This window comes from Pleurodeles waltl, chromosome 3_1, assembly GCF_031143425.1.
Source record: "Pleurodeles waltl isolate 20211129_DDA chromosome 3_1, aPleWal1.hap1.20221129, whole genome shotgun sequence".
NCBI lineage: Eukaryota > Metazoa > Chordata > Amphibia > Caudata > Salamandridae > Pleurodeles > Pleurodeles waltl.
Genome location: NC_090440.1, coordinates 777,737,780 through 777,765,712, shown reverse-complemented (window position 1 = coordinate 777,765,712; position 27,933 = coordinate 777,737,780).

The following is a 27,933-nucleotide window of genomic DNA, read 5'->3' as shown; positions in this document are numbered from 1 at the left end:
TCCCACTTCGCCCTCAGCGTCCGCAAGGGATGAACTGTGGAGTTGATGAGGGCCTTGTAAAGTTTGGCTATCCATCCCTCCCGTTATTAGTAAGTGGAGTATGGCTTGTGTCTCTAGTTCTACATTTATCATGGGCCATAATTTCCTAACAGCTAGTGTTAACATCCGGTGCGTTAGAAATTGTCCCCTGGGCACTCCGTCTTTGTCTATTAACTCCGTAAAACCCCTCATTGAAGAGGTCCCCCATCTTCAACACCAGCCTGTGTCCAAGCCCTCATCTGGTTCGCATTGAAAGTGCGGGCTGGTGCTCCTATCTGTATGGCTGTCAGTGGAATTTCGGGGTAGTAGGGTACCGCTACTGCAGTGCATTTGAGGCACTTTGTCCAGCGGATAATTGCCACCCTCAGACGTCCAGATCTCCTGGGGGGGGAGATCACCGGCTCCCAGCAACCCTGCTATGAGGCGATTCGGCAACATCTCGCCCTCGTCTGTGGTCAGCCCTGTGCGGTGGCCTCCCGTCGCACAACGCGTGATCTACTGGAGTTGGCAGGACATATAGTACAATTCAAAATCTGGGACCGCCAATCCCCCCTCCAATGTTGGACGGCACAGAATGGATAATGACATCCCCTGGCACCCCCGTCCCAGAGCAGTCCCCTCAGTAGACCATTCAGTTCTCTAAACCAGCCCTTCGGGACTATCACAGGCAGATTAGTAAAGTATTATAGGAGCTGCGGTAGTTTGACCATTTTTGACAAGGCTACTCGGGCCATCATAGGAAGCCGCAGTGAACACCAAAACATCACCAACAACCTCAGGGAGCGAAGCGAGGTTCCCAGGTTCCCTTCACGTAGGTCATCCAGGTCGTGGTATACCTGGATGCCCAGATATCTGAAGGAGCGGGGTGCCCACGGAATATCGTCCGGGTATGCAGGTGGGCGCTCAGCGTCCCCAGACATCAGAAATGCGTACATCTTCCTCCTGTTAATTTTGAGACCCGACCAATCCCCAAACTGTTCCAGTATCGACAGGGCCCATTGTAACCAAGTCTCCCCATTTCTGAGGTAGATCAGTAGGCCATCCGCGTAAAGTGAGATTATGTGTTCCTCCCGTCCCATTACTACCCCCTTGCCCTGTCCTTCCTTCCGGAATTGCTCTGCTAACAGCTCAATTGCGATCGCAAACAGTAGGGGCCAGAGCGGGCAACCCTGCCTGGTGCCTCTGCCTATAGGGTATGAGTCTGACACCACCCCTCCCACTCGCACCCTGGCCTTGGGGCAGTGGTAGAGCAGTTCAACCCATCTTACCCAATTCACTCCCAGGCCCACTACTTACTAAGGTAATCCCATCTCACCGAGTCAAATGCCTTTTACAGGTCAACCGACAGGAGCAATGCCTTAGGGTCCCGCTTCGCAATCAGGTGGTGTAGTAACGCAAAGAGCCGTCTCAGGTTTAAGGAGGTACTGCGCTCAGGCACAAATCCGTTCTGGTCCGCGTGAATAAGGTGCGGGATATGCAATAGTAGCCTATTAGCCAGTGCTTTACTCAATATTTTAAAATCGCTGTTGAGCATGGACAGGAGACCAAAATCCATCACAGACGCTCCTGGGGATTTAGTCTTAGGTAGTGGAACCACTAATGCCTCACGCAATGTCTCAGGTAACGTGCCCCTCTCAAAAGGCCTCAGCGTATAATTCAACGAGTAGTGGTGCCAGTATGTCCCCATACACTTTATAATACTCCATAGGGAGTCCGTCTGTACCCGGCGTTTTATCGGGCGCCAGTTGAACGATAGGCGTTTTCACCTTTTCTAAGGTAATTGGTCCTCCCAGTAGGCCGCTATCCTCCGCCCCGAGAACGGTCAAAGGGAGAGAGTCCAAGTAGCCCTCCAGCGATTGCGGAAGGTCACCACCCGGGCTTTTGTATAGGGACATGTAGTATAATTTGAACGCCTCGTTTATCCCAGAAGGTGTGTACACTTGTTCGCCCGTCACCGCCCGTACGCTTGTCACCGGGGTGCCATCCCCATCAGGGCGCAACAACCACGCTAGTAACCTGCCCGCTCTGCCCTCCTCCGCCTGTACCGTGGCCATGTGTCTCCGAAAGTCATGGCACCTCAGCCTCTCTAATGTCTGGTTAAACAATTCTCTAGCCCTGGAAAGCTCTCGGTTTGCGTCTGGGTCTGTCCCCTGTTTGATCTCCCTATCATGTATGTCCCCCTCCCTTTGGGTCAGTTCTTTAGTAAGAGTCCACCTGATTCCTATCATTTGGGCCATACCACTTTGAGGGCCTCCCACTCCAGTCCAGGCGAGCCCACAGAGTTTCCATTAATTCTGATGTGGTCAACCAGGTGAGCCCTTAGCCCCTCCCTATATACTGAGTCTTCTAGAGCGCTTGGTTGTAGCCTCCAAGTAGGAATGGGTGATCGCTCTCCCGACACCCGCCAGGTGATGAATAATGGGCTGTGGTCGGACAACGTACGGCCCAAGTACTCCGAACAGGTCATCTTGCGAACGACAGGCCCAAACTCATCACACGGTCTATTCTGGTGTGTAAGAGGTGCATTCCCGAATAGTAGGAGAAGTCTCTAGTTTGTGGGTGGTGAAGCCACCAAATATCCTCCAGCCCCCAGTGCTGCGCCCAGTCCGAAGGTTCTCTGCCACAGCACGTGCCGCCGCGCCTGCTGGGGGGGGAAGGAATGATCCAGCCGAGTGTCCAGCACACAGTTGAAGTCTCCCCCCACCACAAGGCGATCAATAGAGTGCCGAGCCATGTGCCCAGAAAGGGCCTGCCAAAATACAGTCTGTGCCTGATTAGGTGCATATATACAACTTAACGTTATTGGTTTACCGTGCAATCTGCCCTCCACTGTGACGTATCTGCCGTCGGGGTCTAGCTCTATGTCTAGGGGCTCAAACGGAACCCCGGCTCTAACCCAGATCAAGGCCCCTCTTGCATCGCTGAGTGCGCGGTGGCGAAGAGCTGCCCCCTCCACCTACACCTCAGTTTGTCCACCTCCCCAGCAGTTAGGTGTGTTTCTTGGAGTAGCGCTATGTGGAACCCCTCCTCTTTAACTAAGACAAAAATTTACGACGCTTGGCTGGGGAGCCCATCCCCGGATATTCCAAGTCATTAATTTACATTCCATCCCCATGTGCGATTTGGGGGTATCAGGCCCGCCACCCATTCCCAGAGAACTTTGGTTCGCGCACTCGCCCGCCTTCCCACATGCGTCTGTAACATAAATGCATATGTATGTAATTCCCTTCGCAAGTGTTGTAACAAAAACATTGTGTCACAACTCCCTCTCCCCGCGGCAGTGCCGCAACTGGCAGCTGCCCAGAATACATATATCAAACAAAACAGTAACACTGAGTCAGGTGGCGTTCTCGCCATGCAGCAGTTCATGGTCGAGAATCGGGGCAGGAGAGCTGTGTTCGCATATAGGCCCTTACCCAAGACAGAACCCCAGGGGGTGCCTTCATTTCCCCCGTTTATAGAACATCTGCTGCCCGTGGGGTCATTTTCGGGGCTTCGTCCGATTGACTAGAGTCCGAGTCTATAGAGTGTTCGGTGGTCTCATTCCCCTCCGCTGGCTTCCTCAGTCTCCCTCTCTCGCCACATTGATGTAGCTGCCTCAAGGGCCGATCGTTTGTCATGGTGCCTGTGTTCCGGTGTGGGCTGGATTCTCGGGTGGGACCTAGCCCAAAGCTTTCTCACTTTCCTGCGCCGTTGTTCATGATGTGCTCGCAGCAGAGTCTTGGAGCCTCCCCCCACATTGTTCACCTCTAGCCACTCCCAAGCCTCCTCTGGTGTCTGAAAGAATGTGCCATGGCCCTCCTGCATCACTCTTAATCGTGCCAGGAATAAAAATGAGTATTGCACTCCTGCCTCTCTCATGGCTCGTTTCAGTGCCATAAATGATGTTCGCTGGGCCTGAACCTCGGCAGTGAAGTCCGGAAATAGGTTAACTGCTCCATTGTCCACCCTAAATGGCCCGGACTCTCTGGCCTTCTGTAGCAGGATGTCCCTATCTCTGTAATGCAGTAGTTTGGCTACTATTGTTCGTGGGGATCTTCCCGGCGACACCGGTATGGCAGGCACTCGGTGAGCCCTTTCCAAAGCAAAGAACGGGGTGAGCAGGCCCGGGGCAACTTCCCGCTGCATCCAGTTTTCAAGGTAGGCCACCGCATCGGTCCCCTCGGTTCCCTCCAGCAGGCCAATTATGAGTACGTTACTTCTGCGACTCCATCCTTCAGCGTCCTCGCCCCTGCGTTTCAGCCTCTGCATACGGTCCGTTAGTTGTGTGATCGTGGCCTGCATCTCCTGATGCACCGGGCCAGTGCTGTATGCGCTGCTTCTGTGGACTGTACCCTATCTGCCAGCTTCTGGTGGTCCGCACGTAGTAGTCCAAGTTCCGCTGACACTTGTCCGATTTCACGCTGGAGGGTGGTCTTAGACTCCTCTATGGCCCCTAATATGTTATCCAGAGAAACTTGTATAGTTTGCGGTCCTGATTCAGCCATGTCTGAAGTTCTCCGTTCAGGAGCGCAATCCTTCTCTAGCGTCCGACCTTTCTTACAGATTTTGGTCATCATGCGGCCGCAAGTGCTCCGATGCCCGCCCCCCCAATGCCAACAGGGGTAGCTACTACTATGCTCCTGGGTGCTTTTCAGGCAGTTCAGCGCATGTGGGAGCCATGTACTCTGGGAATCGCCGCTGCGTCTTGTCATGGCCCCGGTCGCGGGCCCAGACTTCAACCTCAGCGCATTGGGGGGAGATACGCCCTTCCGTTCTCCTTCTGGGCCGCCGGTCAGCGCCGGGTCTCCCACCCCCATTATCGGGTAGACTACCATTCAGTATCAGGTGTGTTGCCTCTCCCCTCTTCTGAGTCTTTATTGCCTACCCCTCACTGCAGTCTTTGCTGCGCCATCCCACAGGGTCTATATACCGACCCCAACCTCTGTGTCTCTTATAGTGCACCACTGCGGTGACCCTCAGTCAATAGGGGGCCCCATCTGGACTCCTCTGCCACACGCTCTCGGGCTGTTCCTCACCTCACCCTCCAGTTGTCTCCGCTCTTGCCGTCACCTGCTCACACTACATTGCATCCTGGTCCTCGTTGCGGTGGTTCCGCTTGTGGGCGCGGTCCCCGCCAGCCGACCGACGGCAGCGCCTAGCTCTCTACCATCAAGTGGACTGCCCCTGTTCAGCCGCAAGTCCCCCTCTTGGCGGCGTCCTTTCTAGCACACTTCTCATACAGTAAACCACTACCGCTTCCGTGTACCACCGGAACGCAGTTTGCGCCGTCTTGTGGTCGTGCCGCTTACCCAGCTCCTTTGCGGCCGCTCCTCGATCGAAGAGCAGGCCACGCCCCACCTCCAGGCCGCACTTCAGCCGAGTGTCAGTAAGCCCTCGTGGTTGTTCATCCCGGCTTTTGGGGCGCCGTCTGCTGTCCTCCCCCATGTTGCGCTTGTCACCCCGGTGTTCTCAGCGTCGTATGGGGTCCTCCGGGGTCGATATACTAGGATGATTTTAAGGCCTTCGCGGAGCGACGCTTTCACGCGTTCGCCATTGCTGCCCCTCAAGCCACGCCCCCTACCTCAATGTTCTATGTTGTGCTTGGGAGCACCATGGTTACAGCAGACTGTGGGAGAAGAGAAGGAGGGAGTGTACAGCGAGGAGGACTGGAGGAGGGCCTTTTCAAGACTAAGAACTGAGCTTAACAATACACTGTCTGCAGAGTAACAAACTAGTAAATGTATTTTCCAAACATTATACAACCAGGACAGCACAGAGTAAGTAGACGCCGCGCTAACTAAACCGGTTATATGTGCCCCGCTGCAGTTAACTTAATCTTAAAGACTGCATTCTCAGCAGGTGCTTGGGTACATCACGTGAAATCATTCTAGCTCACAAGTCCTTTAGCCGCTTGCTGGAGGTCGCACTCCAAAAGAGCAGTTGCTGTGTCGGTGGAGAGGCACCAGGGCTGTCAGAGGCCCTGATAACCATCAATGGCCACATCTTTAGGAGGCGCCGAAAACACTCTGAGCAATTGTGGTCGAGTGAGCTAGGAGGTCTGCGCTCACTTCTCAACACATTGTATGACTCTGAGGAAGCCACAGCTTACCATGTTTTGACAGTGTGCTGTACTATATTTTTGCTGGTTTTGATAATCTGTGGTCTTTACCACTGATCACCAGTGCTGAAGTGCAAGTGCTCCTGGGTAAATTGTAGGTGTAATTGGCTTTCCCATGATTGCATCTTTGATTTACTAGTAAGTCCCTAGTACAGTTCACTAGAGGTGCCCATGGCCTGTATATCAAATGGTACTAGTGAGTCTGCAGCACTGGATGTGCCACCCACATTAGTAGCCCTGTAAACATTGCTTGGACCTGCCACTGCAGTGTCTGTGTGTTCAGTTTTAAACTGTCTATTCAACCTGGCAAGAGTACCTAAGGTAGGCCCTTGATAGCACCACAGGCAGGGTACAGTGTATGTTAAAAGTGAGAAATGTGTGTTTTACATGTCCTAACAGTGAAATACTGCCAAGTTCGGTTTTCACTGTTGCAAGGCCCATCTCTCTCAAAGGTTAACATGGGGACTGCCTTTAAATAATTTTTAAGTGCAGATTCCCTTTGGGAGCAGATCGAAATATGCAGTTTGGTGTTTCTGAACTCACAATTTAAAAATATATCTTTTGGAAAAGTTGTTTTTTAAATTGTCAGTTTGAAAATACCACTTTTGGAAAGTGGGCGTTATTCTGCTTACACCATTCTGTGACTCTGCCTGTTTGTGGATTCCTTTTCTGTGTCAGATTGACAGTTGGGCTGTTTGTGAATCCCCTCTAGTCAGTGATACAAAGGGAGCTGGGGAGTAGCCTGCATATCCTGATGGGTCACCTGACCTAGAGTGGAGGGAGGAGTGGCTGAAAAATGACACATTACCCGCTTGATTGCTAAAATTGATGCTCCAACTGCATCACAGCTGGGAGATCAACGCATCATGGCTGGAGAAAGGCCGCAACACCCGCTTACACTGTACGGCCGGATTTTTCACGCATTGTCGCTGGGCGTCATGAACCTGCGTGGATCTGAGGTGCCCCACCAGAAAAATCAACGCATTGCTCTCGTGCGGGAGAGGAAAACGATGCATTGCCTACTCAACGAGAGAAGAAATGATGCATGGCCTCACTCGCCAGTAAGGAATTGACGCATCACTGACTTATCTGACACACGCTCAACTGTGCGGCTTTATCTTTGACACAAACGAGGTACTTTGTGTAAAATCAACGTTTCCAATTCCCCTTTCACAGGCAGAAGCAGAAACTGCAGGATATCCCAGCAAAGCACCATCACAGGCAGGGGCATCATTTCTCATCAGCTCTTCTCCTTGTCAGGGGTTCCTCTTGATTGCAGAAGTAATCTAATTTTAATGGGTTTTGAGTGCTCTTCTTCTTTTAAAGATCCTGCCTTGCCCCGGTCAGGCCCCAGACACACTCAAGGGGGTTGAAGACTGCATTGTGTGAGGGCAGGCACAGCCCTTTCAGGTGTTAGTGACCACTTATCCCCTCCCTCCCAGCACAGATGGCTCATCAGGATATATAGGCTACACCAAATACACAATCTAAAAACAAACTTTACCAAAAGATGTATTTTTGAATTGTGAGTTCAGAGACCCTAAACTCCAAAATTCTATATGCTCCCAAATGGAATCTGCACTTTAATAATATGTAAAGGCAGCCCCCATGTTAACCTATGAGAGAGATATGCCTTGCAACAGTGAAAGCAGAATTTGGCAGTATTTCACTGTTAGGACACGTAAAACACATAAGTACATGTCCCACCTCTTACATACACTGCACCCGTCCCATGGGGCTACCTAGGGCCTAACTTAGGGGTGCCTTACATGTATAAAAAGGGAATGTTTATGCCTGGCAAGTTGGTATGCTTGCCAAGTCGAATTGGCAGTTTAAAACTGCACACACAGGCACTGCAGTGGCAGGTCTGAGCCATGTTTCTAGGGCTACTAATGTGGGTGGCACAACCAGTGCTGCAGGCAAACTAGTAGTATTTGATGTACTGGCCATGGGCACCTCTAGGGACTTACTAGTAAATCAAATATACCAATCTTGGAAGGACAATTACATGTACATTTTACATAGGAGCACTTGCACTTTTGCACTGGATAGCAGTGGTAAAGTGCCCAGAGCAACAAAAGCAGCAATAACGGAGTCCAGCATACATCAACAACCTGGGAAAAAGAAGCAAAAAGTTAGGGGAGACCACGCCAAGGATGCCAAGTCTAAGAGGGAGGATGACATTTATCTGTGGTTTAAGGGATATGAGTGAGCTCTCCACATGAACATGGTCTCTGAAGCACATTGGGGAGCGAGTCTGTGGAACTACTTTGAGGTAGAGGGGAGGGACACTCTAACATGCTTAGGGGATCCTCAGCGACTCACCTACGTTATCATGAAGGATGCCCTACTCACAAGATATGGTCTCACCCCTGAGCAGTACAGGGATAATTTAAGGTCCTACAAAAAGAAGGAACCCCAAAGTTGGTTGGAATGTTTTGACGATTTTTGCAGGTCACTGGATGGCTGGTTTAAGGTCAGCCAGGTGACAACTTATGAGGGGCTGTACAATTTGATTGCTTGGGAGCATTTGTCCAGGCTTTGTTTTCCAGAGCTGCGTCAGCTCCTGATTGACAGCAAGCTGACTGACCACAGAGGGCTGGTGCAGGAAGCAGACTGGTTTAAGAGCACCAGGGTCCAGAGGAGGTATGGAGGAGACCATGCCAAGGGTGGGCATGGTCCCCATTAGAAAAAGTGTGGGGGGGTAAGGGTAAACATGGGGAGTTCTCTAAAGGGCCCAACCTAGTTTCCAGGCTAAGGATTCCCTGCCCCCAGTAGAAAAGAAACCATGGGTCTCTACAGGGAAACTTGCAGAGAAGGGTCCCCGCAAGTGCTTTGCATGTGATCAGGTGGGTCAAATGAGCGGGCATCCAAAATGCCCCAAGGGGACACCAGCACCCACTGGTGCCCAGTCACAGAGTTTGCCCAGTGTAGCTCTTGGGGAGGAGTTGGTTTCAGCTGGGTGGGTGCCAGCTGAGATGACCCTTGTCTTATTAGGTGACATTGAGATGGTATACAGGTCCCTTGTGCCTGAGAACACTAAGAAATACAGGTAGTGGGTGACCATTAATAGACAGAGGGTGGAGGCTCTGAGAGACACAGGAGCCACTGTGACTACGATGAGAAGTAAACTGGTGTATGAAGAGCAGATAGATCCTCATGTACTTCACCAAGTAGTTGCAGTAGACAACTCTGAGCACCTGTGTAGAGTGGCGCAGGTTACCTTTGAATAGGGGGGAGTCTCAGTTTCCTTGAGGCTAAAATCAATGCTCCAACCACATCACCGCTGGGAGATTGAGGCATCGCGGCTGGAGAAACGCAGCAACACCTGCTTGCAGCCACTGATAACAACACAAACCCCGCGTAGTGTGGTTTTCCAACACTGTACGTCCGGATTTCTCACGCATTGTCGCTGGGCGTCGAAATGATTGTGAACCTGCGTGGATCCGAGGTGCCCCACCAGAAAAATCAACGCATTGCTCTCTTGCGGGAGAGGAAAACAACGCATTGCCTACTCGACGACAGAAGAAATGATGCAAGGCCTCACTCGTCAGTAAGGAATCAACGCATCACTGACTTATCTGATGCACGCTCGCCCGTGCGGCTTAATTTCTTTACACAAACCAGGTACTTTGTGTAAAATCAACATTTCCATTGTTTTCTATGGAGTACGACTCTTAGACCCATATATATATACTCTGTTTGTGTCGGATTTGCGTCATTGTTTTGACGCAAATCTAATGCAAACTTAACTCTATATTTATATTTTGATGCTAGACCCGTCTCAAGTCTTGGAGAAGGCCTCCAGTAAGTTCCCTCCAGGATGTATTTAGCTACGTGCTGGCTTTCAGAAACCAGATGGGCTGCTTCAGGAAGCTCACTCTGGAGAACCAGGAAGCAAACCAGGAAGACATGAAATGGTGGTACGACCAGAATGCCACTCTGGTCAAGTTTCAGCCAGGCAAGAAAGTATGGGTGATGGCCCCAGTGGAGCCTCGGGTGCTACAGGACAAGTGGACTGGGCCTTTTGAAGTGGTGGAGCGCAAGAGCTATGTCACCTATCTGGTGAACTTGCATACTCCCAGGAACCCTTTGAGGATCGTGCATATGAACCACCTCAAACCACACTTTGAGAGGTCTGAGTTGACTATGCTCCTATCAGTAGATGTTGGGGAGGAGAAAGAGAGTGAGCATCTTCCTGACCTTTTATCTGCTGAGGAGAAAGATAGTTCTGTGGAGGGTGTGAAACTGTCCCCCTTCCTGACTCCAGAGCATCAGAGGGACTGTCGCCAGGTGTAAGGACAGTTTGCATCATTGTTTTCCTTGGCACCAGGGGTCACTCAGATGTGCACACATGATATGGACACTGGGGACAGTCCATCTGTAAAACACAAGATTTACAGGGTGACTGACAAAGTCATGCCTAACATCAAGAATGAGGTGTCAAAGATGTTAGCATTAGGGGTTATTGAGCTTTCCAGTAGCCCGGCTTTGTGGTTTTGGTTCCAAAGGCTGCTGCTCCTGGTGCCACTCCAGAACTCAGGTTCTGTCTGGACAACCGGGGAATAAATACAGTCACGAAGACAGATGCGCATCCCATCCCCATGGCTGATGAGCTCATTGATCTGTTAAGGCCTACCAAATATCTCAGCACGTTTGACTTACCTTCTGGATATTGGCAGATCGCTCTAACTGAAGGGGCCAAGGAGAGGTCTGCATTCTCTACCCCAAATGGCACTATCATTTTAAGGTTCTGCCCTTTGGGATGAAGAATGCCCCTGCCACCTTTCAGAGGTTGGTCAACCAGGTTTTGGCTAGGCTGGAGAACTTCACCGCCACCTACCTGGATGACATTGCTTTGTACTGCTCCAGTTGGGGGGAACACTTGCAGTACCTCTGCAAAATGTTAGAGACCCTGCAGAAGGCAGCCTCACTATTAAGTAAAGTAAGTGTCAAATAGGGCAGGGTTATGTAGTGTACTTGGGACACCAGGTGGGGAGTGGCCAGGTTCCACCCCTACAGGCAAAGATTGACACCATTCTGGCTTGGGAGCCTCCCAAGACCCAGACTCAGGTGAGGGCCTTTCTAGGTCTCACATGATACTACAGGAGGTTTGTCAAGGGGTATGTCACTATTGTTGCTCCCTTGGCTGAGTTAACCTCCAAACATCAGCCCAGAAAGATGACATTAGCGCATCATTCAACAAAGCATTGAACCCGTCATTTGTCTAATTGTGTCTGTTTTATTGAACCCCTTAATTAACCTTGAATTAGCATTGGCAGGTTGGGCTTCATGCAAAACAATTTAGTAACACAAATTTGAAAAACATCTAACTATGGTGTCTGTCAAAAGAAGCAGTTGCTACCTAGAAAGAAAAGGCAATCAGACAATTACATTTTCATCATCATATAGTTACCCTCCGTATTGGGTCAGCATACAGATTCAGTCTTCGTCCTCAGGACATCAGTTGATTCGCCATCAGCAGGGAATTCAGCAAAAACGGGTAAGAAGGGACACTTCCCTCATAAGGAGGAAAAGTATAAGTCGGGCAAGGTAAGGCCAAGGATGGTTTGAAGAACCAAACAGCAAAGTCTCTATGCAGAGTTACAAAGTCTCTGGGTCATAGCAAAGTTGGCAACGGCATCTCCTCTCTTCTCTCTTGTGTCAAAGGTTTTTATCCCTTTTCTGTTGTACAGTCCCCTAAATTTTGATTGGATGGGGTCAGCACCCCACTATCTGCATCCAATAAGTTTTCAATGATTTCATCCAAATTGTCACCCTATAACAGTTCTCACGTACTTTATTGGTTCTTATGATTGACGTATCCAGCGGGCAGAATGTCCGGTATGATTTCATACTCTCATGGTCCTCTCGCATCTTCAGTCAGTAGGTCCATTGTTTGTACCGGTTCAGGTGGCCTAGTACCTGTTACTAGTCTACAGTGTTGCATTCAGCAAAACAAAAATCTTCTAGCAAGTCGAATTTCATGAGAACGGATCTACTACGGTTACATTCATCTTTTAGCTTTGGAAAAATACGAGTACGTGTCCTTCAGCAAGTAAGCACGATGCACGTTAGAAAAACACATTTAATATGAAAAACCGGGCAGCTAGGCCTCGACTCATGCTAACTAAGCCTAATGATTTATTAGAAAAACCTTAATATATAACTCTTAATATTAGTACAAAATCATATTTCAACATATCATTATATATTAATTAGTCAGTTTCATTAATCATTGTATACATTGGTGGCCACTCTCCGTGGGCACATTTCAAGCGTGTGTTTACCAATAGCACATTAATACATTTTCTATGCGGCATTATTATGCATTAGTTCATAAACATTTCATGTTAATTTTGAGTATAGGTACTACGCTCTCTTGGTCCCTCCTCTGATGACACTTGTCATCACACAAAACCTTTCCCTTCACAACCTTTCACTTTCTTAAGTTACACATTTCAATTTCTTCCTCTCTGTGTGATCTTTCACAAATTTCTTTGAACATTTTCTCCTTTTTCTTTTCTTCTTTTCTCTTATTGCATTTTGCCAAATTTCTTTTAATTGTTTTACTAATTTTGCATGATAACCACAGTCCAAATAAACAAGTTAGTATAATCAATATACCCCCTTATATTTTTGCAAGTACCCCATTCCAAGAACTACTAAACCAATTCCCTACTTTAGTAATTCCTTTTCCAACCCTTTCCCAAACTCCAGCTTCCTTCAGCTCCTTCAAATCTGCACTATCTCTTGTTAGGTTAGTAAGCATACCTCTAATCTTATTACTATTATCTGGAATAAATGCACAACAATGGTGCTCATTAAGCATCTTACAGACTCCGCCACTCTTTGCTAAAAGAATGTCTAAAGCAAGCCGGTTTTGAAGAGTCATAGCCCTCTCCGCAGCAAGTTCAGTATCCATCAGGAGTATAGCCCCTGTGAAGTTTGTCAGCATGTTATCCACAATAGTAGACAACTTTCTATTTTTTATGGAGTTTAGGATAACCCCCACTCAAGGAATTATGGTTCCAAATATGCCACCTACGACAGCAGCCGGTGTCTCTCTCTTTTGTCTAGTATGATGTAATTCAGACATTTTAGGAAGTTGCTTTAAGTCATCAATCTGGCAGATCTCTGGGAAAACTATTCCCAAATAACATGTCCCATACCATCCCTTTGGAAGAACGTAATAAGCATTAAGTCCACATATGTAATAGATCCCAGGGATCGCTGGATGCTGTCCATTTAACATGAACGTCCATTTACTCTGAAACAAAAACACATGCCTACACTCACTCGTTCCCACAAATAAAGTGTCATGCTCAGATTTTGGCCTATATATACAAAGCCTTCCTACGTGTAATGCATCTATAAGTAATTTGTCTTGTGTCTTTATTGCGCTATAAGCATAATCATTTGAAAAAGTTGCAAATTCTTCTTTTTCTAAACCCTTTTTCTAAACCCTTTTCTAGCCTTTCCTTTAATGCTTTTCTTCTATCATCTGTGTGATCTAGGAAGCTCTTTTCTACAGGCGTTAGAAAGAAGGTTAGATTATTGCGGTGAGCATAAGCTGTTCCAAATGTCAGTGTCGGCTCAAAGAAACCCCTAACTAATTTTATGCTGTGTTCCTTAGCTAATGTATTTAGAAACTCAATTACAGGCACAAAGGAAAACACTACGTCTAAGTTAGAATAGAAATTTTGAACATGTTCTTGATCATAGAATCTTGTTACTAGCAAACTACAGTTTATTCCGTAGGTAAGTGGCAGACTATGGTAAGTAACCCCTTCTTGTACTGATGAAGAAATATTTGTGCACACATAGCATTTCTTTGCATCCATTGTGTCAACATACTCATTCAGCAAGCTATAGAAGACATTAGTAGATAGTTCCCCTTTTGAGTTAGTTCCCTCATTCAAGTACTTCACATCCTGCTCAAACCTCTCCCATGATGTTAGTGTAGTAGTAGTTTCAGGAGTTGGAGCATTGTTAGTTGCACTCTTATCCACCAATGGCATTTCCACAATCACACCTATAATTATTATTGCACATACAATACCCAAAATAACACTCAACCAACCAAGCATCCTACCCTTATCATTATTTCTAAGGTTACTCATGATCTATAAAGAATCAGAGAGCAGAATAAGATAAAGCAAACAATCAACTTTGAGGTAGACCAAAAGCTTCTTTTTTTTATTTCTTCTTCTGTGCAAAGTCTCTCTCTCTTAGCAAGTATTTACAGCGTTTCACTCACTCCCAGGACCCTTTGTCAAATCAGGTTAGCAGCTTGTCATAATCGTTTTTTTAGAGTCAATTCAGGTTATCAGTGTCACATCTGGTAATTTATCAGTCTCTTTTCTTAGATTTCTTTCCTTTTCTTTGATTTCAACTTTTATCACACTCTCTTTCTATGGTTGAATTCAGGTACCGTAGTATTGACCTGGAATTTCTCGATCAAAACAGAATGCCAAGAATTATTTTTGCCATTCAGCTGATGTTGCATACGCCCATTCAGGACCTGCGTACCTCCTGTTTGCAACTCTCTTTCTTTTCAATTTGCTTTCACCCTGTAACTCTCCTTCACTGAGATCTTCTTTCCTGGTTGTGTCAACTTCTTCCTCTATTGTTTCGTTAGGGATCACTCTCTCCTTTGCAGCTTGTGGCTTCGGCCAGTTATCTCCTTTAAGTGTTTTCTTTGCGCTCTATCCTTCGGGATGTTGAACAGTGCCCTCCTCTTGTACTATGGTGTTTTCTCTTGGTGGGTCTGCAAGTGGCTCAGGAGGAGTCTGAACACTCTGACCTCCTTCTGCCTCTGTCGAACCGCTGCGCGCAGCACGAGGCGAACATTCGGCTCGGGCCGCAGCATGCGGTCCTAAGACGCGCCGCGCCCCCAGCCTGCTCTGTACCTTACGAGGCCCCATATTGGGCATGGGGCCTCATTCTTTTTTAGCACACCACGGGTCAAGGCAGGTCTGACCCCCCACTCACCTGTTATTTTCTTCTTTTCTCTGGACATCTGGTTGTGCCTTCCTTTATGTTTTTTCCCCCTTCCCATATTACCCTTCTCTTCCCAGCATTCCTTGTTCTCTACTCTCTATGGTTCCTAGTCCATTCTGTTCTATGTGTGAACACTCTGACCTCCTTCTGCCTCTGTCGCGCCGCTGCGCGTGGCACGAGCCAAACATTTGGCTCGGGCCGCAGCACGCGGTCCTAAGACGCGCCGCGCCCCCAGCCTGCTTGTATTCGTGTGCTGGTTCTCATCGGTTCCAGTGTATTTTCCTATATTTGCTCCTGCTGTTACCTCTTCTTTTTTGTTCCTGTTGCAGGAACCCATCTTTTTGGAGTTTTTTTTCCCCTTTCAGGGTTTTTTTCCCTCTGGCACTACTTCTGAGGGACACGGCCTGCTCTTGGCGTACCTATTGCCTGCAGCACCGTGGCTACCAGAAAGTGTCACCCCTACTTGACAGATTGCAGCGCCCAATACTCTTGACGTCGTCTAACATCATGGAAGATACAGTGGCGGCTGCTACAGATCCTGATCAATCTCTTCTGGCAGCCATTCAGCAACAGGCTCAGGAACTGCAACAATTACGCAATGAGAATGCTGCTTTACAACAAGCTTTGGCCTTTCGCAGTGTGGATGTTCCGGCCGTCTCCACCTCTACTCCTCGTTTCTCCAGTGAACCAACTAAGCTGCGAGAGTTCCTTGATGCACTAACTGTGTATTTTGATTTCCGACCTACCCAATTCTCCCACGACAAGACAAAGGTGAGATATCTTATCAGTGCGTTATCCGGTCCTGCCTTGGCCTGGGCAACCCCAATGGTATCCTCGAATGACCCAGTATTATCGGACTATCCCGTCTTCGTGAATCGGTTTAAACAGATGTTTAGTCATCCAGGATTGGAGGCCTCTGTGGAAGAAGACTTATGTGACATTCAACAAGGTTCACAAGATGTCCTCCAATATATTACCCGCTTTTGACAGCTAGCGGCTGAGACCACTTGGGCTGACCGAACTCTGGTGACTTTATTCCGTAGAGGACTTAAAGAAGTAATTAAAGACGAGTTAGTACACTCCACCCAAGTTGAAGATCTTTGTGGTCTGATGGATCAGGCTCTTTCCATCGAATACCGTCTCCAAGAACAACGTATGGAGAAGAGAAAGAGTAGAGGATCTTCTCAGCCAAGCACGTCACGTGTCTTTATGCATCGTCCCGAGGAACCTCGGCCTCCCGCCAGAGCCACCAAAGGCGAACCTATGCAGGTGGATACCATTTGAGGCCCACTTTCAGTTAGCGAGCGGGAAGACAGACGTAGGAGAGGATTATGCCTGCATTGTGGTGCTGCCGGCCACATGCTCTGTACCTGCCCCGTTCGTCCTCAAAGGCCATCGGGAAACGCCACTTCTCGTCCTCTGTAAGAAGGAAGGGGACGGGATCATCAGCTATACCTTCCATCAGTTCATTCAAGAACAATGCCACAACTTTGTTTATGTTACCTGTGATGTTACATTTACCGGACAGCCATCAAGAGAGAACAATCGCTTTACTTGATTGTGGTGCCAGTGGCATATATATGGATAAGACTTGGGCCACGACTCAACAAATACCAACACGACCCAAGAAATCCCAGAACAAGTTCACACAGTGGATGGGTCCTTAATATCCTCTGGTCCAGTCGATACCACCACCATGACACTGAGTTTACAATTCGGAAACCACCAAGAACACATCTCATTTGATCTAATATCATCCCCCAATCATACTATCATTTTGGGAATTCCGTGGTTCATAAGACATAACCCTTATGTAAATTGGGAAACCCAGACTATTTCCTTGTCCTCACAGTTTTGTCATGAGAACTGCTTTGCTTCAGATACTTAGTGGTCACCAAAGAGGTTGATGTCTACTGAAATTATTACTGGATGTTCCATCAATACAGTTCAAGGAGTCCCCAATCACTATCTAGACTTTCAAGATGTGTTCCAAAAACCAACCAGATCTGTGTTACCCCCACATCGAGATTACGATTGTGCTATTCCCTTGGTACCCGGAGCTATTGTTCCCTTTGGGAGGATCTATTCACTCACAGAACCTGAAAGAGAAGTTCTAAAGGAGTATCTGCAAGAAAACTTACATAGCGGTCTTATTGTACCATCATCCTCTCCGGCAGGGGCTCCTCTCTTTTTTGTACCCAAGAAGACGAAGGATCTTCATCCCTGCCTGGATTTTCGCGGTCTAAATAAAACAACTATAAAAGACTGTTATCCTTTGCCCCTCATTAAGGATATACTAGACGCAGTCAGAGGTGCTCAACGATTTACCAAACTAGATTTTCATGGAGCCTACAACCTTTTGCATATTAAAGAAGGAGATGAGTGGAAGACTGCTTTCCGGACCCCATTTGGTCATTATGAGTACAGAGTTATGCCTTTTGGTCTCACTAATGCCCCCTCCATTTTCCAAAGATTTATGGACTCTGGATTCTCTGATCTCTTGAACCATACGGTCGTCATCTATTTAGACGATATCCTTATTTATTCTAGACGTCCTGAACTTCATTCCTCTCACGTTAAACAAGTCCTCCAAAGACTCCGGGAACATCAACTGTCCTGTAAACTGGAAAAGTGTGAGTTTGACAAGACCAAAGTCAAATATTTGAGATATCACCTTAGTCCCACTGGAATAGCAATGGACTAGGAAAAGGTACAAGCCATCCTAGACTGGCCTTCCCCTTCCTCTATTAAGGAAACGCAATGTTTTCTAGGATTGGCAAATTTTTATCAGCAGTTTCTCTTAGACTTTGCAGAACAAACCAGCCACATAACTCAAACATGTAAAAAAGGAAAATCTAAAGAAAGGCTTTGTCTGGACTAGGGCAGCTGAACAAGCTTTTCAGAGTCTAAAAAAGGCCTTCACTCAAGCACCGATATTGAGACACCCAGATACCAACTAACAATTTATTGTTTTTACTGATGCTTCCGAAAGAGCCATCGGAGCTGCCTTACTCCAACAACAAGAAGATGACGGTCTTGAACATCCTGTGTTCTATTTGTCCCATGTACTCTCTGCGTCTGAACAACATTACTCAGTACTTGAAAGAGAGTTGTTAGCCCTGAAAACAGCCTGCCTAGAGTGGAGACAGTTTCGTATGGGTTCCAAAGAGCCCTTCGAGGTGAGAACAGACAATCGTAATCTACAATGTTTACGTAATTTTTAATGCCAGAACAGTCATCAGGCTCGTTGGGCCTTTTTCTTCAGTCAGTATGACTTTTATGTCACCTATATTCCTGGATCCCAAAACATTCTGGCTGATGCTCTGTCTCGCCGTTATCCATATTGTACTTCTACCCCATCACAGTATCTACTTGAGCCCAGTAAAGTCATCGGAGTAGCTCAGTCTTTCCTGGATGAGGTACAACTGGAATATTCCAACCTGACCGATCAAGAAGTAAAGAAACTGAACAAATGTAAAATGCAAGGGTATTATTATTCTAACAAGTTGTTGTTTCTCCTTACTAATGGAGTCAGAGAAAAGGCACTACAAATTTGCAATGATTCGCCGGTCGCTGGTCATAGAGGCATTAGGGCCACACAAGAACTACTCTTGCAATCTTTCTGGTGGCCTACCTGGAAATCGGATGTCGAAAGATACGTTCAGGCTTGTCCCATATGTGCTCAAGTAAAGATCCCCCATACCAGATCTGCAGGATTACTACAACCATTACCTGTTCCATCGGCTCCCTGGCACACCATTTCTACTGATTTTATGTGTTCATTACCTCCATCAGCAGGAAACCGGGTTATCATGGTCACCATAGATTCCTTTACTAAGATGACTCACTTCACTGCCCTGAAAAAACTACCTAATTCCCAAGAACTAAGTCAGATATTTATCCATCATATTTTCTGTCTCCATGAACTTCCACACAGCATTGTATCTGACAGGGGACCTCAGTACATCCCCCCGTTTTGGAAACATATTTGTAGGACACTGAATATCAACATAGCACTATCATCGGGTTTCCATGCTCAAACCAATGGACAGACTGAGCGTATCAACCAAGGATTGGAGCAGTACCTTCGCTGCTTTTGTAATTCTACTCAGAGCAACTGGAACACTTACCTCCCTATCGCTGAATTCTCTTACAATAACACTGTCCATAGCGCCTCAAAGGTCACTCCTTTTTTCTGCCCTTATGGCTATCATCCTACCTCTTTTCCTACTACTCCTCAGTCTACCTCTTCTCTTCCTGCTGTTACTTCATTCTCCAGTGGCTTTTACAGATCCATAGATTGATTCGAGCTAACTTGTTGAACACCAAGAGATACATGAAGAGACTAGCAGACAAGAAGTGGAGGGATGCTCCAGACTATCACCTTCAGGATAAAGGGGGTCATTCTGACCCTGGCGGCCGGTGGCCGCCAGGGCCACCGACCACGGGAGCACCGCCAACAGGCTGGCGGTGCTCCCACGAGCATTCTCACCGTGGCGGTTCAGCCGCGGTCAGAAGCGGAAAGTCGGCGGTCTCCCGCCGACTTTCCGCTGCTCGGGGGAATCCTCCATGGCGGCGGAGCGCGCTCCGCCGCCATGGGGATTCTGACACCCCCTACCGCCATCCTGTTCATGGCGGGAAACCCGCCATGAACAGGATGGCGGTAGGGGGTGCCGTGGGGCCCCTGGGGGCCCCTGCAGTGCCCATGCCAATGGCATGGGCACTGCAGGGGCCCCCGTAAGAGGGCCCCGCAAAGTATTTCAGTGTCTGCTTTGCAGACACTGAAATACGCGACGGGTGCAACTGCACCCGTCGCACCCCTGCAACTACGCCGGCTCAATTCTGAGCCGGCGTCTTCGTTGCAGGGGCATTTCCTCTGGGCCGGCGGGCGCTCTTTTGGAGAGCGCCCGCCGGCCCAGAGGAAATGTCTGAATGGCCGCCGCGGTCTTCTGACCGCGGTGCGGTCATTTGGCGGCGGTACCTTGGCGGACAGCCTCCGCCAAGGTCATAATCAGGGCCAAAGTCTGGCTTTCATCAACATTTTTACCTTTACGCCTTTCCTAGAATAAGTTCACACCTCGTTACTATGGTCCTTTCCGTATCCTTCAGCTAATTAATCCTGTCACTGTCCGTCTTCACTTGCCACGTACCTGGAGGATTCACCCGGTCTTTCATGTTTCTCAGCTCAAACCCTATGTACCTGATCCTTAATCTTGTCAGTTTCCCTGTCCTCCTCCTGTGTTAGTGGATGATGTACCTTAATATGAGGTACAGGAGATTTGTGATTCTCGTATCTTTCACAAACGTCTTCAGTATTTGATTCATTGGAAGGGTTACCCTCTCAGTGAATGCTCTTGGGAAGATGCATCTTCTGTGCATGCACCTCTTCTGATTCGTCATTTTCACCGCTTGTTTCCGCACAAACCTGGGCCTTTGGGGGGGGACTACTGTCACGCCGCTGCGCGCGGCATGAGCCGAACATTTGGCTCAGGCCTTAGCACACGGTCCTAAGACGCGCCACACCCCCAGCCTGCTCTGTACCTTACGAGGCCCCAAATTGGGCATGGGGCCTCGTTCTTTTTAAGCACACCGCGTATCTAGGCAGGTATGACCGCCCCACTCACCTGTTATTTTCTTTTCTTCTTTTCTCTGGACATCTGGTTGGGCCTTCCTTTATGTTTTTTCCCCCTTCCCATATTACCCTTCTCTTCCCAGCATTCCTTGTTCCCTACTCTCTATGGTTCCTAGTCCATTCGGTTCTATGTGCTTTTCCCTATCTAAGATGGTGTCCTTTTACTTCCTGTTGGTTGTTTCCTGTTTGTTGGTATTTAAGGGTTGTGATTCTTTCTCTCCTTGCACTGCAACACTTTCTGTTTGGATGGTGTCTTCGCTCTTGCTTCCTTGTATTCCTGTGCTGGTTCTCGTCGGTTCCAGTGTATTTTCCTGTATTTGCTCCTGCTGTTACCTCTTCTTTTTGTTCCTGTTGCAGGAACCTATCTTTTTGGAGGGTTTTTACCCTTTCAGGTTTTTTTTCCCTCTGGCATTACTTCTGAGGGACATGGCCTGCTCTTGGCGTACCCATTGCCTGCAGCACCGTGGCTACCAGAAAGAGTCGCCCCTACTTGAGCCAAGGCCAAACATTCAAGAACAGGATCCACGCCACTCGCTCTGCGGCCTCCAGGGTAAAGCAGCACGTAAGTCATGACAGCCTCACCTCCTTCGCCTTCAGGGTCAGTTATGGGCTCAACTTCAAACCTGTATCCGTCTACTTCTGGGAGAACCTCTCTTTGTGCCGGTTCCCCTGTTACCTCAGCTGAGATAGGCTCACTGTCACTCCTCTGGATCTTGTTTACTGTTTGAGTGATTAAGCCATCCTCAGCGAGCTCTCCTTCAGTCTCAGTTTCCCTTTGATTACTCTCCGGCCCTGAGACTTCCTTCTCTGCAGCTGTTGTTTTGGACACTTCAAGTTCCTCATCAGTCGGACACGTCACCTTCTTTGTGTGACTGTCATGTATCCAATTTGGAAGACCTGCACATTTCACAGCAGTAGTAGTTGTCAGTATTACTTGATATGGCCCCTTCCAACGTGGCTCCAAACACGACTTCCTCATGTGTTTCTTGACAACAACCCAGTCACCGGCTTTCAGGGTGTGACCTGGATCACTTATCGGTGGCAATGTGGTAGCCTGCACCTGGTGAGAGAAAGAGCGGACCACGTCAGCCAGACCCTTGCAGTAGTCCAACACCATATCATCTGTGATATTCACAAGAACATTTGCAGGCACTGCAGGCAATCTCATAGCTCGGCCCATAAGAATTTCATGAGGAGACAGTCCTGTTTTCCTGTTGGGTGTGTTTCTCATTGACATCAGCACTAAGGGCAATGCATCTGGCCATTTCAAATTGGTAGCTGCGCACATTTTTGCCATTCTCGACTTCAACGTACCGTTCATCTGCTCCACTAGTCCTGATGCTTCAGGGCGATAGCTACAATGCAACTTCTGTTCAATGTTCAATGCAGCACACAAGAGCTTAATTACCTCATTGTCGAAGTGTCTTCCCCTATCTGATTCTAAAGAGATCGGAAACACGAAACGTGGTATTAACTCCCTAAGCAGCAGTTTCGCTCTCTGTGAGACTGTCATTCCCACGTGTAGGGTAAGCTTCAATCCAGTGACTGAAAATGCACACAATCACCAAGATGTATCTCAGTCCTCCACAAACAGGCATCTCAATAAAATCCATCTGCATTCTGCTAAATGGACCTCCTGCTCTCCCAACGTGGCTCAAATTCACCACTGTCCCTTTCCCAGCATTCATCTGCTGACAGATGATGCACCTGTGGCAGATGACTTCTGCAGCTTGTCTGAATTTTGGATTGAACCAATCGATTTTGAATAACCTGATCATTGCGTCTCTCCCAACATGTGCTTGACCATGATAAAACCTCGCAAATTGTGACAAAAGACTGTTTGGCAAAACCATTTTCCCCTCCTCTGAAACCCATAAGTCATCAGATCTCTGTACACATTGCATTCTCTGCCAGGAACGTTTCTCCTCTTTACCGGCATGTCCCTGCAATGATTTTAGCTCATCCAGTGTGTCAACCACCCTTAAGGCATAATTTGAGCAGGTTTAATTTTCAGTTTCAGGTAACAATTCCCATTGGTCTTGAAACGATATACAGTTCAATGCACAAAACCTTGCGACTTGATCAGCCTAGCCATTTCCCATTAAAACAAAATCTTGTGACGTAACATGAGCATTGCATTTCACCACGGCAATTTCAAGAGGTAACTGAATCGCATACGACAAGTCCTTAATTTTCTCGCCATTTTTCACTGGTGAACCAGAAGAGGTCAGGAAACCCCTCTGTGACCACAACTGACCAAAATCATGTACAATTCCGCATCCGTATCTGCTGTCAGTATAAATAGTGACTTTCAGATTTTCAGCTGCGTGGCATGCTCTAGTAAGAGCAATTAATTCAGCCACTTGAGCAGAGTATATTTCGAGCCAGGAAGCTTCTAAGATACCAGTGATTGTACACACAGCATATCCAGCCCTCAATACTCCTACTCCGTCTCTAAGGCATGAACCATCAACAAAGATAATGTAATCATTTTCTTCCAGTTGGGTATCTTTAATATCAGGTCTTGGTTTGGTGCATAGATATGTTACCTCAAGACAATCATGTTCTACCTCTTCAGCATCATCAATGTCTGCATTTTCAATAGGAAGTAAAGTTGCCGGGTTCAACACAGTACATCTTTTTAGTGACACATTGGGTGACCCCAGTATAATTGTTTCGTACTTAGTTAATCTCGCATTTCTCATATGCTGCGTCTTTGTTCGGGTCAACAGGATTTCAACTGAATGTGGGACCATTACTGTTAAAGGATGTCACATTACTATACCCTCACATTGAGTGAGGCTTTGACCAACTGCTGCAACTGCACGCAAACACCCCGGTAAGGCTGCTGCGACTGGGTCCAAAGTAGCTGAAAAATATGCTACTGGGCGGTTTGCACCTCCATGGACCTGTGTCAGGACAGACAAAGAACAAGCATCACGTTCATGACAAAACAGTACAAAAGGCTTTGTGTAATCAGGCATACCTAAAGCTGGTGCCCTGCACATGCTTTCCCTCAGTTCCATGAATGCCTTCATCTCTTTCTTGGACATGGTTATGGCACCCGGGCCATCCTGAATTTCCTTAACAGTCAATCTCAGCAAAGGCTTAGAGATAATCAAGAAGTTGGGAATCAACCGGCGACAGTAGCCTACGATTCCCAAAAACATCCTGACATCTCTCTTTGTTGTCGGGGGATTCATCTGCAATATGGCTGTGAGAGAGTGTATCTTATATACTTAGAAATTAATATGAAATGTTTATGAACTAATGCGTAATAATGCCGCATAGAAAATGTATTAATGTATTTTGCTAAAACATGCGCTTGAAATGTGCCCACGGGGAGTGGCCGTCAGTATATACAATGACCAATGAAACTGACTAATAATGTTGAAATGTTATGATAGAATATAATTTTGCATTAATAATAAAGGTTATATGTTAAAATTCTGCTAATAAACCATTAGGCCTTAGTTATCATGAGTCGAGGCCTAGCTGCCTGGTTTTCATATTAAATGTGTTTTTCTAACGTGCAGTGTGCTGACTTGCTGAAGGACATGAACTGTTGTTTTTCCAAAGCTAGAAGATGAATGTAACTGTAGTAGATCCGCTCTCATGAATTTCGACTTGCTTAGTGAAACATTCTTGCTGAATGCAACAGTGTAGACTATTCGCAGGTACAAGGTCGCCTGAACCTGTACAGACAATGGAGCCACTGACTAAAGATGCAAAGAGGACCACGAGAGTATGAAATCATACCGGACATTCTACCCACTGAAGACGTCAATCATAAGGACCAATAAACTACGTAAGAACTGTTATGGGGTGACAAATTTGATGAGATAATTGGTAATCTATTGGATAGAGATAGTGGGGTGCAACCCCTCAACCAATGAAGAATTAGGGGACTGTACAACAGAAAGGGATAAAAACCCTTGACACAAGGAAGTAAATTAGAACAGGAGAATAGGTGTCTAGGAGATAGATGAGAGGGAGATGCTGTCGCGTTTTGCTATGACCACAAACACTTTGTCACTCTGCATAGAGACTTTGCTGTTTGGTTCTTAAAACCATCCTTGCCTTATATTGCCCATTTACACTTTACCTCCTTATGATGGAAGTGCCCCTTTTACCCGTTTGCTGAATTCCTGATGGCGAATCAACTGGTGTCCTGAGGACAAAGACTGAACCTGAATGCTGACCCAATATGGAGGGTAACTATATGACAATTAAATTGTAATTGTCTGCTTGCTTTTCCTTTCTAGGTACCAACTGCTTCTTTTGACAGAGACCATAGTTAGATGTTTTCTAAATTGGTGTTGCTAAATTGTTTTGCATGAAGCCCAACATGCCAATGCTAATTCGAGGTTAGATGAGGTGTTCACTAAACTTATGCAAATAGACAAATGACTGAATCTATGCTTTGTTGAATAACGTGATAATGACTCTTTGATAACCTATGTTGACGTTGTGTTATATTCTAATATTTGTGATTCTTGCTTGGATGAAATCTTATCAGAGTTGCCATATTGTGACTATGCTAATGTGTTTCTTGGTTTTGAGATTAATACACTTCCTAGTAGAATTGTAATCAATAGGGAAAAAACTTCATGTAATAGTACTAAACTGGTGTGGTTATTCATGACTGCAAGGTCATGGTGGTTTCTGAGTTTTATTGATGTCTTTGACTAATTTGTATTGTCTTATTGTGGTAAATATTGATGACGTTATTGACATATTGATTGACATGCTGATTAGTTGTCTCATCCTAAGGTGTCTTCAATCAGGGTCAAAAGATTAATTGGCCTAAAACGAGTCCCAAAGTGAGTAAATTAGTCATAAAGGGACACGTTAGCAGCTGTCACCCTTTCTTTGGATATTTTTCTCGACCCTTTCTTATTCAGGTGACCCAAGTATTTCACCTCTTTCTGACAGTATTGCAGCTTCTTTGGGGACACTTTATGTCTATTCTTTCCCAAATGGTTCGGTAAGGCAATTGTGTCATACCTGCAGTCACCTTTTGTTCTGGACGCAATTAACAAATCATCAATGTACTGTACTAGAGTCCAACTGAAAGGCAGTTCTAATGACTCCAAGTCCTTCTTCAGTATCTGATTGAAGATGGAAGGTGACTCAGAAAACCCTTGAGGAATTCGACACCAACTGTAAACCTTGTCCAGGAATTTGAAACTGAAAAGAAATTGGCTTTCCTCATGAAGAGGCACCGAAAAGAATGCTTGAGACAGGTCCACAACTGTGAACCACTCTGCATCACACGGAACCTGAAACATGATCACTGCTGGATTTGGCACTGTGGGGCAACATTTTACCACAATCTCATTTATTTTCCTTAAGTCTTGAACAATTCGAACTTTCCCACAAGACTTTTTCAGACCCATTATTGGTGAATTACATGGGCTACTCATTACTTCTTTTAGGACACCTTGCTTTATAAAGTCTGCAATTATCTGCGTCACCTGTATAAGGACATCTTGTGCCATGTGGTACTGCGGTACCTGGGGAAACACTGCATTTGGTTTAACCTCTACTCTGACCAGTTCTACTCCTTTTATTAGTCCCACTTCTTTTCCTGTCAAGTCCCACACTTTTTCTGTCACTGTTCCCTGTAATTCGGGTGGTAAGTCAGTCACTGTGAACATCGGGATCAGGGTTATCAAAGGGTATTCTTCATTTGCGGTCTCCGTCTCTAACTCTGAGAACTCACCATCATCCCCTTCATCATCACTGTTTGTCTGCACCTCAATCCCTTCATTGGAACAGGTAATCGAACACCTTGTTTTACACAGTAAGTCTCTTCCCAGTAGGGATACGGGACTCGAGTCACAGACTACAAATCTATGTAATCCCTGGAAAGTACCAATCTCGATTTGGACTGGATCTGTAATCGGATTTGTCAGGTACTGATTTGCTACTCCTACCACCCTTATGGAACGCCCCCGAAAGTGGCAATTTCGGAACCTCTGCACTTCTGACTGTAGAGAGTGTAGCTCCTGTATCAACTAGGAATGAAACCTTATGACCCATCACCTTTCCTTCTACATAAGGTCCTTTCTGATCTACTTCTAGGGACGCTGCAAGCCTGCACTCCTCACTATCTGAACAATCATCCGACCATTCATCCTTTATTTCATCCTCACCACGCAATGGGAACTGCTGTACTGTGTTATTTTGACTCATTGCTTGACCTGTGACCTGTTGAGGAAGCATCACCTGTTGCTGTCCCATTGGAGCTAATGGTATCTGCATTTGCTGTCTAGATACCATGGGAATCTGCTGTTGTGCCTGCTGCATTTGTGCTGGTTGAACACGTGGCATTTGCATTTGTTGCATGGGTTGGAGACCCTGCATCTGCACCATGTTATTCTGGAAATTCGGATTTTGGCCTCTCACTTTTGGACCCCTCACATTTTGAAATGTACCGATATCATTGCTTTGTTGAACAACACCATCTTGCACCACATTGGGCATTCCTGCTTCCAGTGCCCCCGCACGCGTGACATGGTGACACCTTTTTCATCCCCTGCACATCATTTTGAACCACGACAATATTAATATCTGGACCTGGACCACGATTCACAAAACCTCCTCGACCTCTTGGTTGTGCCTGAAACACTCCTGTACCTGCGGTTGCTGTTGTACCATCTGCTGTATTCCATTTCCCTTCATCCCTGCTTGTGCTGCCTTGATTTTCATCACCATCACCTTCTCTTTCAACTTTCTCTGCTTCAATTCAATCTCGTCACTACAGTATTTTGCATACTGCAACACCTCATCAATCGGCTTCTCTTGCCAACAGATCAAATTATTCTTAATCATCTGGCTAATCTCTGGTCTCAGCCCTTCAACAAACCTGAACACAAGGTGATTCATATCTTTCGGTTCTATGACCTCAGAGCCACTGTAGTGTTTGAATGCCTTCAACAAGCTCTCATAGTAAGCATGTATCGACTCTTTGGCCTCCTGTGATGTTCGATAAATTTTCTGAAAATCAGTCACTTTCGGCGACACTTTCTGCTTCAAAAACTCAATCACTTTGTGGTAATACCTCATCACTTCGGAAGACGGTGCTCCAGTAACCTTGTCCCTTGCTGGTTCCTCTGTTGGCCAATCCACACCCCTCTTACACTCAAGCCATAAA